We start from the raw sequence: 18,358 nt of genomic DNA on the forward strand, positions 1-18,358 counted from the left end.
TATTCTCCCATTTTACCTAGACTCATGTATTAGTTTATAGACTCCTATACTAGAAGATTTACTGGGAATAACAAGCATTGAAATTAGTGATTACATTGGAAAATGGGCATTAACTATTTAAGTTATAATAAAAACACTTGGTTTATGTTATTATGTGTTCTTCAGTCAATTACAACTCACGACAACCCTTAGATCTTAACCTTTCCCTATCTTGCTCCATCCTCAAGAAATGTCGTGCTTGAGTCTGTTACAGTCACTGTGTCAGTTGATCTTGTTGAAGGTCTTCCTCTCTTTCTCTGGCCCTCCACTTTGGCCAGTATGATGTCTTTTTCCAAGGACTGGTCCCTCCTGACAACATGCTTAAAGTGTGTTAGGTCCAAATTTCACCATCCTTGATTCTTTTTTTTTTGCCAGCCAGTGATTCTTTATTAAACATGAAAGCACAAATGGAGGTCCCCTGGAGGACACTGGGGATGGAGAAAGGGAAATTTGGAGTAAATCAGTCCCATCTTCACAAAAAGGGGTCTATATAGATTTCCAGGGAGGAGCAGGGCATGGTCAGCTCAAACTTGGTGATGACATCATGATGCAGGACCCCGAGCTTGCTGATGTTCTGACCTTGGACAAAGACCTTGACACATCGTCCCCAGAAGAAAGCAAAGCCTTCAGAAGCTTTGGCCACATAGCCCCTATTCTTTTCACTGGGAGGCACATCAGGCAGCTGCATGATTCTGTCCAGCAGCCCATGGATCATCTAAAACCCAGGGCTCTTGCAGCACAGAGATGCCGGTAGTTTTTTGCACCAACATCTTTGCTAGAATCTTTCACTACAATGGCAGAAATTTAAAACCATTTCCGAGGCAGGGGCATTTTACTGCTATGGTCTTCAGCAGGCCAGAAAGAAATGGTGTATTCACCTATTTTAGGATTACTTATTTGGATGGCCTTGGTTACAGAAACATCCAAACCAAATTTATCAGCAATATCATCTTGGGAGCACAGGGCAAAGGTGAACCCAGCTGCCGCCATGTCATGCCTGAGAAGTTCTGTCAGCTTATTAAGAGGAAATTGATAAGCAATGGACTATGTTTTGGGGAGATAGATCTGAGTGTTGTTCTATCTGTAAGCAATAGCAGCATCTTCTATAATGTCTTCTATAATATCACATGCATGATGTCAGCTCAGGTGGGAGGGATTTCAAACTCTGATTTCCACCACCTATGACTTCTGATTTTAAACACATCCTGGTAAAAAATTTGCAAGATTCTCTGGAATTTCTCTGATTTCCAACTTCCATTTGTTAATGAGATCAGCTCTCACAGTCTCCTTCCTGTAAATCAATTCTGGAAAAGTATGTGATTTCCCATTAGAAAAAATGACCTCAGCTGCCTCAACTGTAAACTGATTCTCAGTATCCCCTGAACATGGTGACAAGAATATCAAGGACTATTTTTGCCTTGGTAAGGTCAGTTCCTGTGCATTCAAGAAACATGTTTCTAGTCTTTAGTGTTATTTTGGTATGAATCCCATTGATGATTGGAGGCATCGAAAGGACAACACCATTGCTATCATAGACTACTGGGTGGTGGTGGTGGTGGTTATGTGCTGTCGAGTCGCTTGCAACTCATAGTGACCCTATGTACAAGAGCCCTAAACCCTGCTCTATTCTGTACCAAGCTCATTGTCTCCAACACACCTACTCCCACTACCCAATCACTGAATCGATCCATCTCATCGGGGGTCGTCTTCTCCTGTGCCATCCCTCCACTGTCCCAAACGTGAAGTCCCTCTCCAAGGACTGGTCCTTCCTTGCAACATGCCCAAAGTATGTCAGATGAAGCTTCAGAATCTTTGACTCCAAGGAACATTCCGGCTTCACTCTCTCCAGGACAAACCTGTTTGTTCTCCTAAGCAGTCCATGGTACATTCAACACTCTTCTCCAGCACCACAGCTCAAAGGCATCAATTGTCTTTCTGTCATCACTAGTCACTGTCCAGCTTTCGGATACCTAGCACTTAATTGTGAAGAGCCTGCTCCAGGCCCTAGCTTAAAATCCTTCATGAGGCTTGGGGATGGGAGTCTCTCTACACTTGGAAGTCAGTCAGCTAAGTGGGTGGGATGGTTGGCATCTCCATGGCGACTCCTCTTGGTGGCAGTCAGGCAAGGGAATTTTCTTGGGTCTTTAACGTTGTGTGTTACTGTCTTTTTTGGCCTTCAAAAGCAGATGGGTGGCCCTGACCCTTAGAGTAAGGGTGAGTAAGTGTGGGGTTGAGCCTGTGGAGCCTGCAGGATTGGAATCCACTTCCACAATAGCTTGCCTCTGGAAAGCCTATGAACCTGGAGAAAGGAAGAAAGTTATACAGGAGGTGTACAGGACTTTGATTCATAGTGTTGCTATGAGTCGCCTGCGACTCGACGACACTTAACACCACCACCAATAACAACAGGAGAGAGCACGCACACACTTGGCTTAGAGGACAGAAAGCCATGTTCCCAAGCCAAAGGTGGGTGATGCTACTCCACGGCCTTCAGGCTTGCCTTTGTTTTTGGTGAAACATTCTTCTAGGTCGTGTAATCCTCCTATGTCCACTTGCTGTACAGAGGTAACTCGTGGTTGCTGTGAAGCCAAACAGTGTGACAACTGATGAATCAAATGTGAGAATGGTTACCCGTGGTGGACAGTGTTTGGTGAAGCCCCCCGATTAAAACAAGCTTGGAAGCAGGAGTGGCATCCACTTCCACAATAGCTTGCCTCTGAAAACCCTATGAACCTGATAAAGGATGAAAGTTATACAGGAGGTGCCCAGGACGTTCGTTCATAGGGTCACTATGAGTCGCCTGAGACTCAATGGCACCTTAACAACAACATAGCCCAGATCAGGCACACCTTAGTCTCCAGACTGATGTTCTTGCTCTTCAGTACTCTGGAGAGGTCCCTGACAGCTAAATTTCCTAATGCAATTTGTCTCTTGCTTTCCTGACTGCTGGTACCAAGAGTATTGACTGTGGAGCCAAGCAAACTAAAGCTGTTAACTCTCAAACTCTTCACCATCTATCATGATGCTGCCGATAGACCCAGTGGTGAGAATCTTTGTTTTCTTGATGTTGAGCTTCAATCCATATTGGAGGATGCAGTCCTTGACTTTCTACAGCAAGCGCTTCAGGTCCTCCTCAGTTTCAGCAAGCAGGGTTGTGTCATCTGCATAACGCAGGTTGTTGATGACTCTTCCGCCAATCCTGATGGCACATTCCTCCTTGTACAACCCAGTGTCCCGAATGATCTGTTCTGCATGCAGATTGAAAAAGTATGGAGACAAAATACATCCCTGGTGGACACTCTTCCCAATTTTGAACCATATACAGTGTCTCCTTGCTCTGTTCTGATGACTGCCTCTTGGTCCAAGTATAGGTTTTGCATAAGCACAATCAAATGTTCTGGAATTCCCATTCTTCTCAGAGTCAGTCACAGCCTGTTGTGATCCACACAGTCAAAAGCCTTTGCGTAGTCAATGAAGCACAGATAGACATTCCTCTGGTATTCTCTGCTTTCTGCCAAGCTCCATTTAACATTAACTGCATGACCTCTTATAAATCTAGCCTGCACATCTGGAAGTTCTCTGTTGACGTGTCGCTCCAGTCATTTTTAGATAGCTTTCAGAAGAATCTTGCTTGCATGTAATATTAATGATATTGTTCGCTAATTTCTACACTCTGTTGGGTCACCTTTCTTTGGAATGAGAGCAAATATTGATCTCTTTAGTCAATTGGCCAGCTGGCTGTCCTCCAGATTTCTTGGCACAACTTGGTGAGCACATCCAGACAGCGTCTGTTTGTTGAAATATTTCAATTGGTATGCCATCAACTCCTGGAGCTTTATTTTTTGCCACTTCTTTCAGAGCAACTTGAACTTGCTCCTCCATCACCACAGGCTCTTGCTCATATGTTATTTCATGAAATTCTTCTCTGTCAGCCAATTCCTTCTGGTACAGTGCCTCTGTGTACTCCCATCTTCTTTTAATGTTTCTTGGATCATTTAACACTCTATCCAAAGCATCCTTAAGTATTGCTATTGAAGGCTTGAATTTGTTTTTCAACTCATTCCGCTTAAGAAACGCTGAGCAAGTTCGACCCTTTTGATTTTCTGACTCCAGCTCTTTGCACATTTCATTATAGTATTTTGTTTTGTTGCCCCTAGCAGCCCTTCAAAATTTTCTGTTCAGCCCAGTAGAGATGTTTATTTTCAATGATAGGTAAATAATGTTTAAGCTGGTTGTCAGTCTTGTATAATGTCATCAATTCACAGACTGTATACTCCTTGGTCTTATTCAGAGGCTTGAATTTGATAGGTGAAGGATGCTTTGTGGTGTATTTAAATGGTCCTGATAATGTGTCCAAATCCTGAGTGCCAGTGGCCACCAACGAACTTTTTCTGCAAATGTTCTGGTGTAATTTCTCCTGAAGATCAATGAAGCTGTCATAGTGATCTTTTGTAAACTTTATATTGCAGAAAAATGGCTGCTACAGCATAAGGGCGTATTTTAGCTTTCTCTTCTATCATAGTCAATCTGTGGATTTCTCTGTTAGGTGTTACCTGTTTATATACTGGAGCCTTTATCCTTTTTTTGAAGACTTGAAGTCCTTGGACCAATCCTTCCAGACACAGGAGATCATATCGATTGACAGATAGATTGAATAATCAATCAATCAATCAATTAATTATTAGTGTTTCACGCTGACAGTTGGCATGGTGAGTCCCAGCCTTGCTTCTAAGGAGCATTCTGGTCGCATTTCTTCCAGGATAGATTTACTTGTTCTTTTTAGAGTTCATGGGATATTCACTACACTTGTCCAATACCACAGTTCAAAGGCATGTATTCTTTTTCTGTCATCCTTATTGATTGTCCCAGCTTTCAGATACATAGTAAGGAATTGAAAATACCATAGCTTGGATTTTAAACTGACATTGTTGTGCTTTAGCACTTTGGAGAGGACCTTCACAGCAAACAGACCCCAGTGCAACACATCATTTGATTTCTTAAACATTCTAGGTCATATAGCCCTGGTCTGTCCACTTGTTGTACAGAGGTAACTCGTGTTTGTTGTGAAGCTGAACACTGTGACACTGATGTGTCAAATGCGACAATGGTTACCCATGGTGGACAGTGTTTGGTGGAGCTCCCTGATTAAATCAAGCTTGGAAGCAGGAGTGGCATCTGCTCCCGAAATTGCTTGCCTCGGGAAACCCTGTGAACCTGGAGAAACGATGAAAGTTACACAAGAATTCAGGTCTTTCGTTCATAGGGTTGCTACGAATCGCCTATGACTCCATGGCACTTAACAACAACTACCATAGATATTGATTGTGGATCCAAGTAAGAAGAAATTGTTAATGTCAAACTTCTCTCCATCTAGCATGATGTTACCTATTAATCCAGTAATTAATATTTTTCTTTTATTGATGTTGAGATGTAAGCAAGGTTGTGCCATCTGCATAATGCTTATTGTTGGTAAGTCTTCCTCCAATCCTTTTGCCACATTCTTCTTCATAAACTCTGGTTTCTTGAATGATTTGTCCAGCATACAGATTTAAGTAGGTATAGAGAAAGGATACAACCCTGACTCAACACCTTTCCTGATTTTTAAGCTATGCAGTACTTCCTTATTCTATTTGGACAACTGCCTCTTGGCTTATGTTTCTCATGAACCTAGTGAAGTGTTCTGGGATTCACATTCTTCTAAATATTAACCATAATTTGTTATGATCCCATAGTCAAATGCCACTATATAGTCAGCAAAACACAGATCAACTTCTTTTTTGGTATTCTCTGCTTTAAGTCAAGATCCATTTGAGATTAGCAGTGATAACCCTTGTGCTACAGCCTCGTCTGAATCCAGCTTGGATCTCTGACAGCTGTCAAATTCTAAGCAGTTTTTAATAATCTTCAAGATTTTACTTGGATATGATATTAGTGATAATATTTTATAATTTCCACACTCTGTTGGATCACCTTTTTAGTTTATGGGCACAAATATGAATCTCTTCCAGTCATTTGGTCAGTTGGCTGCCTTCCACATTTCTTGGTATAGTCTAGTGAACATGTACAGAGTGGCATATCTTTGTTGAAATATATCAATTGATATTTCATCAATTCCTAGGGCCTTGTTTGTTTCCAATGCCTTCAGTGTAGCTTAAACATTCCCTTCATTACTATGGGTTTTGATCATATGCTAGTTCCTGAAATTCAAACCCACCAGTCACTCCACAGAAGAAAAGGTGTCAATCCGCTTTGGTAAAGAGTACAACCTTGGAAACCCTAGGGGAAGTTATGCTCTGTTCTGCAAGATTCCTATGAATTGGAATCAATGTGAGGGCAGTTAAGTCTGGTTGCAGGTTTTAGTTTATCATTGTGGAGGTCTTTGTTGACTTGATCAAGTTGTTATGTACCGTTGAATTGAGTATGACTCATAGCGACTCTATGAAGAACAGATCTGAACTCTGCCCTATCTTATGCTATCCTCATAATTTCTGACATATTGGAGCCCATTTTTGCAGCCAATGGCGTCAGTCAGTATTATTGAGGGTCTTGATCATCTCTGTCACTGACCCATCCACCTTACCAAGCATCATGTGCTTTTCCAAGGGGTGGTCCCTTCTGACAACATACCCAGAGTATGTGAGACACATTTTCACTATGGTTTACTTCCTCCAAGACAGACTTGTTTGTTCTTTTGGAAATCTATGGGATGTCCTATACTCTTCTCCTGCACCACAACCCAAAGGCATAGGTTCTTCTTCTGTCATTTTTATTTATTGTCCAGCTCGCAGATGCTTGGCATGTGATTGAAAAGACCATGTCTTGAATCAGGCGCATGTTAGTCTTCAAATTGACATCATTGCTCCTCAGTCCTTTGGAAAGTTCCTTTACAATAGACTTTCCCAATGTATACATCTTTTGATTTTGTGACTACTGGTGTCAAGGGTGTTGTTGATTGTGGATCCAAGCAAGATGAACCATTGACAAATTCAGTTTTTTCTCCATCTATCATAATGTTGCTTACTGGCCCAGTGGTGAGGAATTTTGTCATCTCGATGTTAAAAGGTAATCCATATTGAAGGCTGTCGTCATTGATTTTCTACACCAAGCTTTTCAAGTCCTCCTCACATTCAGCAAGCAAGGTTTTGTCTTGTGCCTCTGCCGCCTTCTCAGCGAGAATGAAGCCTGCCTGCATCAATGCTGGGGGAGGGGCTTTCATGGGTCTTACCTGTCGCCATCACCACTGCCTCATCCATGGAGAACAAAACTACTTGGTGGAATGGTTGGAGTGAAAATCTGATTGAAGTTAGCTGAGAGAAACTAAGTAGAGAAATTGTAGACCATGCACAGGATACTTGTTTGAAAACTTTGACTCTAGGAGGAACAAAGGAGTCCAGAAGTAGCAACTGGAGATGCAGTAGCAAAAGTTTGTTTGTTTAAGGTAATGAATTTCATTATTGGATCGGTAGAGCATTTCCACTATTGAAAATTTACAGGAAATGCATGATTATTACATAGGGTATGGGGCAGTGATTCTCAAAGTGTGGTCCTCAGAAATGGAACTCTCATGCACCCTTGGTGGGACACAAAATGGTACAAACAATTTGATGCCTCCTTAAAAAGTTGGAAATAGAAATACCACTTTATCCTGCAATCTTACTACTAGCTATATATCCCAAAGAAATAAGAGCTGCCCCACAAACACATATATGTAAAACCATGTTCACTATTATAAAAAAATGCTGCAATGAACATTTTTTATAATAGCAAAGAGACAGAAACAACCCACGTAATAGACAAATGGATCAACTCTGGTACAGTCACACATTGGAATACTATGCAACTCCAAAAAGAAACAGTGCATAACATGCATGCATGTAGAAGACAATATGGCAACTTACGTAAGTCAGTCACACAAGGACAAATATAAGATCATTGTTATAAAAAGTGAAGGAAAGTTTCACACATTGGTAGAATAATTCTTGGTTGTTTATCAGTGATAGGAAAGGAGGGAGAATCAAGTAAAAAATAGGAAGTAAATAAAAGATACATATTAAGATGGGTGAAGAGAAAGGATATACCCAATAAGGGGATGATCAGCACAATATCACTAAAGGAAGGGAAGACACAGAGAAGTATAAAAAGATTAATGGAAATAGGAATTGTAAGAGGGAAATAGGTAAAGTGCATCAAGATAATAATACGAATGTTGTGAATTTATGTATGAAGAGTTGAATGAAAAATAATTTGCTTTGTAAATGTTCACTTAAATCACAGTAAAAAAAAAACACATTATAAAAAAATGTGGTCCTCAGAGAAGCAAGATCAATATCACCTAGAGATTTTTTTGAAATATAAAGCCCACACCACCGCCACCACCACCACCACCACCACCGGTCACCATCAAGTCCATTCTGAACAGTAGAGATTTACTCCATATGGTTTTCAGTGGCTGATTTTTAATTTTCTTTTTAGTTTTCTTAATTTTTAAAAGTTTGGTTTTCCCCCATTCACATTGTGCTTCATATTATCATTCCCATGTATAGTATCTTAGAAAATGAATTACCATTGATCTATGCCCTACCTTTTAATAATTCTCACTTGATCTTTCCTAATTCCTTCACCCCCACCCACTAAAATCTGCAACCCGTGATTTCTCCCTTTACCCACCCTCAGTCTGTGTACTCTCTCCCTTTCCCTGTTTGGACCTACATACACATCTTACTAGTTATCCTTCTGTTTTTATAATAGTGGTCTTATGCAGTATTTGTCCTTATGGTTCTGAGTTAGTCCCACGTTAAATAGTATTTTTTTAAATCATTGTTCCTGAGTGCTGCATAGTATTCCACCCAGAGTGAATGTACCACAATTTCTCCATCCAGTCTTTTGTTGATAGGCATATGGGCTGTTTTCATCTTCTTGCTAATGTGAATAATGCTCATTAGGCATTTCTTCGGAGGTAGCTCTGCGTACACTCATCTGTCAACTTTTGATTAGCAGCCCCACACAGTCACTGTTTGCATACCTAGGAACTCCATCTAGAACTATTGTTTTTAACAAGCCCTTTAAGTGACTCTGATACTTGCTAGAGTTTAAGAACCAGGCAGACAGTGCACTATGAGTAGTTCAGATAACTTAAAAATCAGTTACAGAGAATACTACCATAGAGGTATTAAGAACAGAAAGTGTATTCGCTCCTCCCTCACCTCAGCCCCATGTTGTACTGGTATCTTCACCCTAGAAGAAGTAGTTTTCAAGAGAGTTTGTGGGACTGTTGGGGTTCTATTCTCCCACGGGAGAGAGGGAATGGACTCTGTGAATGAGAAGTGGCAGCAAGTGCATGCAAAGGCAGCTCATCTGTGGGGATAGGCACAAAGGCACAGAACTTGGACACACATGCAGTGAGAAGATATGGCCCTGGGAGTCTGGAAGTTCTTACTAATTCAGTGAAGTAGAAAGTGAATTCATTAGTTGAGAAAGTGATGATGGGTTGAGGGGTTTGGAACCCTTGGCAAGCACCCTCTCTAGGCAATATTTGGGCTGTGACCACGGTGTAGTAGATGACTTTCCTAGTCATTGGCTTTGACTTTCATCACATGGCTGGGTCTTACTACCACCCAGAACTATGCTAACAATGTAAATGAAGTGAGGTAAGTAGCACTTTGTGAAAATCTGTAAATGAGATATGTTAACTAGGATGAGGGGTTTTGGTCACCTTTGTCAGTCCACTAGGCTTACATTGAGCAGGTGCAGAGGCAGCAAAGAGGAGTCTCTACCATCACGGAAAAAGAAGCAGAGAAGGGCAGTGCATCGTTTTTGGGACAGAGGTTCCTGCACTAGTCAGAGACCCAAACAGACTGCTACCACCAGCAACATCAGCAGCAGCAGACGTGGCAGAGAATAAGAGACTGATAGGAGGTAGAGCTGAACTAAAACCCTTTCTATGGCTCCAGAACTGAGGGCCTTTGCTCTGGCTTACTGGCAGAAGGGTGGATGTAGAAGTGTCATAATTGTCAGTACTGGAAGTGCTTTGTAACACTAGTCCAGGGCTGAGGCAGGGCCCCGCGAGGTGAAGGTCAGATGACCTGCACATGCACTTGAAAAACTCTCCTGAATGAAGAATTGTATCCTATTTTTGACATGACTTATTAAACTCCACAATCGTGGTCTGGGAGTTCTGTGTGGCAATTGCAGTGGGTTAGAAGTGCACCTGATCCAGGCTATGGTCTTTGCAATTACATGCTATGCCTTGAGAGCTGCACCTTGACTAAGGATGACAGGAGAAGAATTGATGCCTTTGAGTTGTGGTGCTGGAGAAGATTCTTGACCGGCAAGGAAACAGATAGGTCTGTCTTGGAGAGAGTGAAACTAAGCTTTCCCTTGGAGGCTGGGATTTTGAAGCTCCATCTTTGGGCAAGTGGCCAGGAAGGACCGATACTTGGAGAAGGATATCATGCTAGGAAGGGTGGGGAGACAGCGCAAGAGAGGAAGACGCTGGATGAGATGGATTGACACAGTGACTGGGGTAATGAGGGAAGGTGTGTCAGTGACAATGAGGGTGGTCATCATAGAGCAGGGTTCAGAGCTGTTGTACATAGGGTCGCTACGAGTCTCAAGTGACTCAACGGCGCATTACAACAACAACAGAGTGGGCCCAGCATTAGAGCTGAGAGAGCCCTGGGAGGGACGGCTGCTTTTAGAATTGACAGAAGTAGGGGCAGGAGTGTGGAGGCATGTCTGGCTTTATGCTGATGCTGCGCAGGGGGACTCTTTCCCCCTTTTGAAGATAGGAGGGGTCAGATGCTGCTGTCCCCACAATGCCAGTGAGAAGGGGAAATTATCATGATTCCTTGGAATGAGCTTTAACATTATTTTGATGCTGTGACCCAGTAATCTCACACCTACTGATTTAGACTTAAAACAACAACCCCAAACACACTTTCTGCCTATGAGTGGCTTCCAACCCCTGATGACTCGATATAACGGACTAGCAATGCCCCATCGGGTTTTCAAGGCTGTAAATCTTTATGGAAGCAGGCTGCCACATTTTTTCTCCTGAAGAGCAAATCGTGGGTTCCAACAGACCATTCTTTTAACTGCTGAGGGCTTGGCCTGAAGATTGTGTTGTTGTTGTTGTTGTTGTGTATCTTTGAGTCGGAACTGACCAATAGCTGACCCTCTGGTGGGTTTTCAGAGACAGTTAATCATACAGGAGGAGAGTACCCATGCTTCATGAAACAATATATACACAAGATTATTATAAAATTATTAATAATAGGAAAATATTGGAAATCGTAAAAATGATTATACATAGAGGACTTGTTTCTAGATTGCTCTGCAGCCCCAGAAAGAATGCAGATCTCTGTGAGCTGGTGGAGTAGTGTGATTTCCTGTCTATCCTGTTACATGCGGGGGGAGGGGGGAAGTGAAGTACAAGAGAGTTTCTGTTATATGCCACTTAGTGTATAAGAAAGAAGGAACATGACTATATGCTGATTTTAATGACAGAGGAAGAATAAGCCGGAAACAAATGCTTGTCTAGAGGATATGGAAAGCCCTTTGTAGTTGTGTAAATTCCGACTCATGGCAACTCTCTATTGGGTTTCTGAGCTGTAAATATTAACTAGGACAGACTACCCATCTTTTTCTAACAGAGCAGCTGGTGGATTTGAACTGCTGATCTTTTGGTTCGCAGCCCAACCTGTAATTGGTATTGAGAAGGAGTATTGAATATAGTCTAGACAACAATTGGACATACTCCAAACAATTATTCCTTGGGCACAGTGCTGTAAAAAAATGTTCCTTGGAGTCAAGAATCATGAGACTGTGTCACACATATTTTCAGAATGCTGTTAGGAAGGGCTAGTTCCTGGAGAAGGACATCTTGCTTAGTAGAGTGGAGGGTCAGTGGAAAAGAGGAAGACCCTTGATGAGATGGATGGACCCAGGGGCTATAACAATGGGCTGAAGCATAGCAGAGGTTGTAAGGGTGGCCCAGGATAGGCAGGGGTTTGCTCTATTGTACATAGATAGCCTGTGAATCAGAGCCGACTTGATGGAACACCACAACCACCAGAGGACTGAGTGGTCATAGGGTTTCAGGTGTAGGGTTGGGGTTAAGACTTCTCTTTTACCTTTTAATAGATTTTGTTTTTAAAATTTTAGTAACATATTTTTAGTGTATTTAAAAATAACATTATTGAGATGTAATTAGAAGTGTACAGTTCAGTGGTTTCCAGGCAACTATAAAAGGTACGCAACCATGGCCATGATCGAGTTCCAGAACATTTCTGTTACTCCAAAAAAGAAACTCACACCTATAAAGCAGTTACTTCTTATTTACCTTGGGGAGCTCTGGTGGGAAGCTGCAGTGCAATCCTGAAAGCTTGACGTTCAAATCCACCAGCTGCTCTATGGGAGAAGGATAAGGCAGTCTCTGATGTGATTTATTTTCTCTGAAAACCCACCAGAGGATCAGCTATGAGTCAGTTCCAGCTCTATAGCATGCAACAACAGCTGCAACATTCATTTCCCTTAGAAAGCTCTGGTGGCCTATGGGTAGGGACCTGCACTACCAACCTAAACGCCTGCAGTGCGACTCTGCCAGCTGCTCTGCGGGAGAAAGATGGACAGGAAACCTGCAGGAGGATCAGCCCTGAGTTGCCTCTGACTTAATGGTACACAGTAGCGTAAGAATTTCTTGCCCTTACCTTGCTCCAAGCTCTTGGCAACTCTACTTCTTGTCTCTATGGATTTATTTGTCTGTTCTGACCACTTCATAGGAATCGAGTGATACTGTTCTTTTCTGTACAGCTCCTTCGTATAATGTTTGAAAGACTCATCCATGTTGCAGCATGCAATAGTACTTTAGTTTGTTTTATGTTTGAATAGTTTACCATTGTATGGCTTATGCCATTGGGGGGTTTTTTTTTTCTTCGACTGTTTCTACCTTTTCATTACTATGAATACTGCAGCAATGGACACATATCTGAATCTCTGTTTTCCATTCTTTTGGATATATGCCTAGGAATGGGATTGGCAAATTATATGAATTTAGCTCTTACACTTAGGTCTGTGATCTATTTTAAAGTAATTATTGCATAAAGTAATTATTGCATGTACTATTTAGTAGGGGTCCACATTAACTATTTCTACGTAAGCATGCAATTGTTCTAGCCTTATTTCTCAAAAAGATTGTTCTTTTCCTACTGAGTTGTCAAAATGTATTTGACTATAAATGCAAAGGTTTAGGTTTAGTTTTTTTTTTATCTCCTTCTGTCCTTACATCAGTACTACACTCGCTTTGCTAGTTTTGCAGTAAGATTTTACCTTTAAAAAATGTGAATTCTCCAATTTTATTCTTATTCAAGATGGTTTTTGCTGTTCTGAGTAATTTGAATTTTTATATTAATTTTAAGATCAGTCCACATGTCAGCTTTTACAAGAAATTGCAGTTGGGATTTCAATGGATCAGTTTGAAGCATCTTACCACCTAAAGAGAATTGTCTTCAATGCACATAGTATCACGTCTTTTTATTTATTTATGTTTTCTTTAATATCTTTCAATTTTATTTTCTAACTTTCAATTTATGTCTTCTGCTTCTTTCATTAAATTCATTCCTTACTATTTTCTTTCTTTGAAGCTACTATAACTGTACTGTTACTTCTTTTTTAAATAGCCTTTCAGATAAATCATTGCTACTATACAGAATACAACTGATATAGTAATAATTTACTGTATAACTTTGTTGAGCTTGCTTATTAGTTATGATAGCTTTTTATTGATTTATTAGAAATATATATTCTGCGAATACATATATCCTGTAAAGATTTATATATATATCCTGCAAAAAATTATTACTGTGTCTGAAAACCCGCTGGAGGGTCAGATATGGGTCAGTTCTGACTCAATGGTACACACAGGAGGATCTTGTTCTTGGGATGCATATGCTGGAATATTCTGTGGTGAAATGACATGGTCAAAGTAACCTACTTTCTTATGCTTGGAAAAAGTGGCTGTGGAGGGAGATGAATGGGTGTAACAAGATTTAACAGTTGGGTGCTGGAAATTTATTATTATTATTATTAATTTTAATTTTAGTTTTAATAGACATTTACAGAGGTTTTGGATTTCCATTCATTCATTTCCGCACTTTTCTCCCTGCCCACCCCTCCCCACCAGCTCGCTTCCCCCTCCGAAGAGAAAAAAAATTCCTTCATTAGTATACAGTTCCCACGTCCCTTCCCCCCCACCCTCCACCCCGAGTACACTTCTCTATGCAACCTTAATTCTGGATTCCTGTACTAACCATAATACTCAATCATATATCACTTCTAATCTGTTCTTTCCCTCATCTGTTTCAATACAAAGGGAAAAAACCCTTGACGTCTTTCCTGTTTTCAACGAAGTTCCACTAGATGGCAGTCAAGGAACACTCTTCTTCTTTGAGCCCTTCTTAAAAAAGATGACTTTTATTGTTAAATTGAAAGGCAGAATGTGTTAACAAAGGATTGTCACAGCTTTGCAATTTGTAAGAAAATTTTACAAAGGTATTAACACAAAATGCCATTTGGTGATATCAGTTTAGAAATTGCCTTATTGAAATAAATATCATTTTATGAAATGTAGTCCCTGAAACTTTTTTGAAATGTATTCAGAATGTTATGTGCATGAATGTTCTAGTAAGAACATCCACAGGGTCCCCCTTTCTCCACAAGGCTGGTTATCACTGTCCACACTGAGACCCTTTGGAGAGGTCAAGGAAGTTGAACTGGTTTCAACCACGCCCCTTTGTTAGGTTCTCAGACATGACTGCGTTCAATCCAGTGTCCTGGCAAGGAATGTGTGTTAAATGGACTGATAAGAATGGATGAGAATTAGATCTAAGTGTGAATATGAAACTTCAGCCATCTCTACTATACCCTCACTCTTCTTCCAAACATACCCACCAGGATCAACCACATTTGGCCAGGTCACATAAAACCTTTCCCCAAAGGAAGGCAGCTTAATGGTCAGCAGAGATTGTTGTTACTATGTGCTGTTGAGTCACCTGTGACTCATAGTGACCCTATGTACAGTAGCTCTGAAGCCTGCCCTGTCCTGAGCCAGTCTCATTGACTCTGATACACCTACTCTCATTGCCCAAGTTATTGTGTCAATCCATCTCATCCAGGGTCTTTCTCTCCTGTGCTGTCCTTCCACCCTTCTAAGCATGACATCCTTTTCCAAGGACTAGTCCCTCCTGGAACATGCCCAAAGTATGTGAGAAGGAGCCTCAAAATCCTGGCCTCCAAGGGACAGCTTGGCCTCACCTTCTCCAGGACAGACCTGTTTGTTCTCTTGGAAGTCCATAGTATGTTCAACAGTCTTCTCCAGCACCCCAACTCTAAGGCCTTGATGATTCTTCTGTCATCCTTAGTCATTGTCCAGCTCTCTGATGCACAGCAAGTGATTGCAAAGACCATTGGGTCAGGTACACCTTAGTCTCTAGACTGATGTCATTGCTCTTCAGAACTCTTGAACTGTCCCTGACAGCAGATTTTCTCAATGCAATTTGTCTTTTGATTTCCTGACTGCTGATGCTGAGTGTTGATTGTGAAACCAAGTAAATGGAAATTGTTAACAATATCTTGTCCATGTGTCATGATGTTGCCCTTTGGCCCAGTGGTGAGAATATTTGTTGCATCCATGGAAAGCTTGATGAACATTCCTCATAAGGTTTCTTTATTTTATTTTCATTGTATTATTTTTATGTGTACCATCAAATTAGATCTGACTGGTACAGGAGGAGATTGCCCCCTCCTTCTCCAGCAGAGCATCTGGTGGATTTGAACTGTGTACTTCTGGGATTGCAGTGCAGCGTCTTGCCACTAGGCCACCAGAGCTCCCTTAAGGTTTCTTTTTTTAAAAATAAAGTTGCAGAGCCAAACTCAGTGTGATCTCAGGAACATTCTAGTCTCCTGTGAGTGTCCCCTGTGCCACTTAATCATCCTCGGGAGAGCTCCCAGCCCACAGATTGCACTGAGAGCAGATCACAGTAGAAGACTAAGCCACTTAACCTCTCCCTCCTTTGACCTGCTAAGGGACGAGCTTTGGTTTCCTTCAGAGTTGAAAACAACTCGGCAGATAGCTGCCTGGAAAATATCTCTATCCCCTTGAGTATAAAAGAAAATCCCCCCTGAGTACCTTGACCAAGCTATCTGTGTTGAGTGAACTTGTTAAAAAAGTCATATATTAGAATCGACTCATGGAGAAGACAATGTCCATTCAAGATGTGTTTGTGGTATGTAGTTGGTATCTGGACACACTTTACTAAACGCCTCCTATCTGCGGCTGTCTGGTGGAGAAGGGGGTATTTCAGGTGGAGTTACTACTGGAAGGTCAGTGGTTTGCATCTCCTGGCTACCGCTCTGGAGAAAGCAAGCTGGGTTACTACCAGGAAGGTCAGTGGTTTGCCTCCACTGCCTGCCACTCTGGACGAAGATGAGCAGTCTGCTCCCGTAAAGATCTGCATCCTTGAAAACCTGTCACAGGGTCTCTCTGGGTTGGAATTGACTTGATGGCAGTAAGTCTGAGGTTGCTTTCCATTTCATTAGTCTTCAAAATCCTTTATTGAGGGATGTGAGTTACAAAGAGTTAACAGTGAATGGACGTTACCAGTGATGTTCTTGTCTTTTAAAAAAGGGACTTCTTACTTCCCCTCCCTGCTGTCTCAGTGGGAATCCCGGATTTTGTCACGCTATTGAGAGGCCGACAGAGAAATACTCCATGGCACTTCCGTACTATCAGTCTCTACTCTCAGTTTGAAAATTGTGAAAGCATTTCATAGACACTGACATAGATTCAAGATGAAGAAAAAGTGAAAATTGTTGAGCAAAGTGTAAAATACAGTCTGATTTTTACATTCAAATGTATTTGAAAATGCATTTCTATGTGTATAAATATTAGATAACATATAAAATGCAAAACCTCATTGCTGTTGAGTTGGAACTGCCTCATACAGAAATGTGTTTCTATATTGACATGTGTTAGGTAACAGAAAACCCCAAACTTTACTGCTGTCAAATCAGAACCCAATTATAACCTCCCCCGGCTTTTCAGAGGTTGTAACAGACACAGGAGGAGATTGCCCATCTTTCTCCCATGGAGCAGCTGGTGGATTTGAACGTCCTCTCTCTCTCTTTTTTTTTAACTTCATTTTATTTTCCTAACTTTTTTGTGTGTATACTGTCAAATCAGATCTGACTGGTACAGGAGGAGATTGTCCCTCCTTCTCCAGCAGAGCATCCGGTGTATTCAAACCATGAACCTCTGCGATTGCAGTGCAGCTTCTTGCCACTAGGCCACCAGAGCTCCCCTGAACATCCTGTCTTTAGGTTGACAGCACAGCTCCTTACCTACAAGGCCACTAGAGCTCTCTTAGATGACATAAACCAAACCCCAAAACTGCTGTTGGACTTTGACTCATAACAACCGTCCCTCAGGTTTTTGAGGCTGTAAATCTCAACAGGAGGAAACTGCTTATCTTTCTCCTCTAGAGAGGCTAGTGAATTAGAACTGTCGACAGTTAGCAGCCCAACATTTGAGGCACCACACCACATGAGATGATAAATTTTTGATAAATTTGTCATTGCTGTTGTTAGGTGCTGTCAAGTCACATATAACTCTTAGCAACCCTATGAACAACAGATCTGAACCGTGTCCTGTCCTGTGCCATCCTTACCATCCCTGACATATTTGAGTCCATTGCCACAGACACTATTAATCCATCTAGTTAGATTCTTTCTCTCCTTTTCTGATCCTCTACCTTTCCATGCGTAATGTCCCTTTCCAAGGAAGAAGCCCTTCTAACAACATGCCCAAGGTATGCGTGACTAAGCTTTAGCGTCTTTAACTCCAAGGAGCAATCTGGCTGTACCTTTTCCAAGAAACATCTGTTTGTTCATTTAGCAGCCCATGGGATATTCAGTACTCTTCTCCAATACCGTAGATGAAAGGCATCAGTTCTTCTGTCATCTTGATTCATTGTCCAGCTTTTGGCTGCATGGCAAGTGAATGAAAACACCATGGCCTTAATCAGATGCACCTTAGTTTTTAAAGTGACATACATCATTGCTTCTCAGTAATTTGGAGAGGTTCCTGACTGCAGACTTTCCCAATGCAATATGTCTCCTAATCACCTGATTTCTGGCACCAAGGGTGTTGATTGTGGATCCAAATAAGATCAAGTAAGCAGGGAATACCAGAAGAATGTCTATCTGTGTTTCATTGATTGTGCAAAGGTGTTCGACTGTGTGGATCATAACAAACTGTGGCTGACTC

At 41.5% G+C, this 18,358-nt stretch overlaps 1 pseudogene; it reads right to left on the reverse strand.

Annotated features, from left to right (window-relative positions):
• Nucleotides 1-511: 511 nt before the first annotated feature.
• On the reverse strand, nt 512-4,706 carry LOC102849555 (annotated as a pseudogene).
• Between the last annotated feature and the right edge of the window lie 13,652 nt (nt 4,707-18,358).

The sequence above is a fragment of the Elephantulus edwardii genome, unplaced genomic scaffold (genome assembly GCF_000299155.1).
Source record: "Elephantulus edwardii isolate Elephantulus edwardi_28Jun2011 unplaced genomic scaffold, EleEdw1.0 scaffold00016, whole genome shotgun sequence".
Classification (NCBI taxonomy): Eukaryota; Metazoa; Chordata; class Mammalia; order Macroscelidea; family Macroscelididae; genus Elephantulus; species Elephantulus edwardii.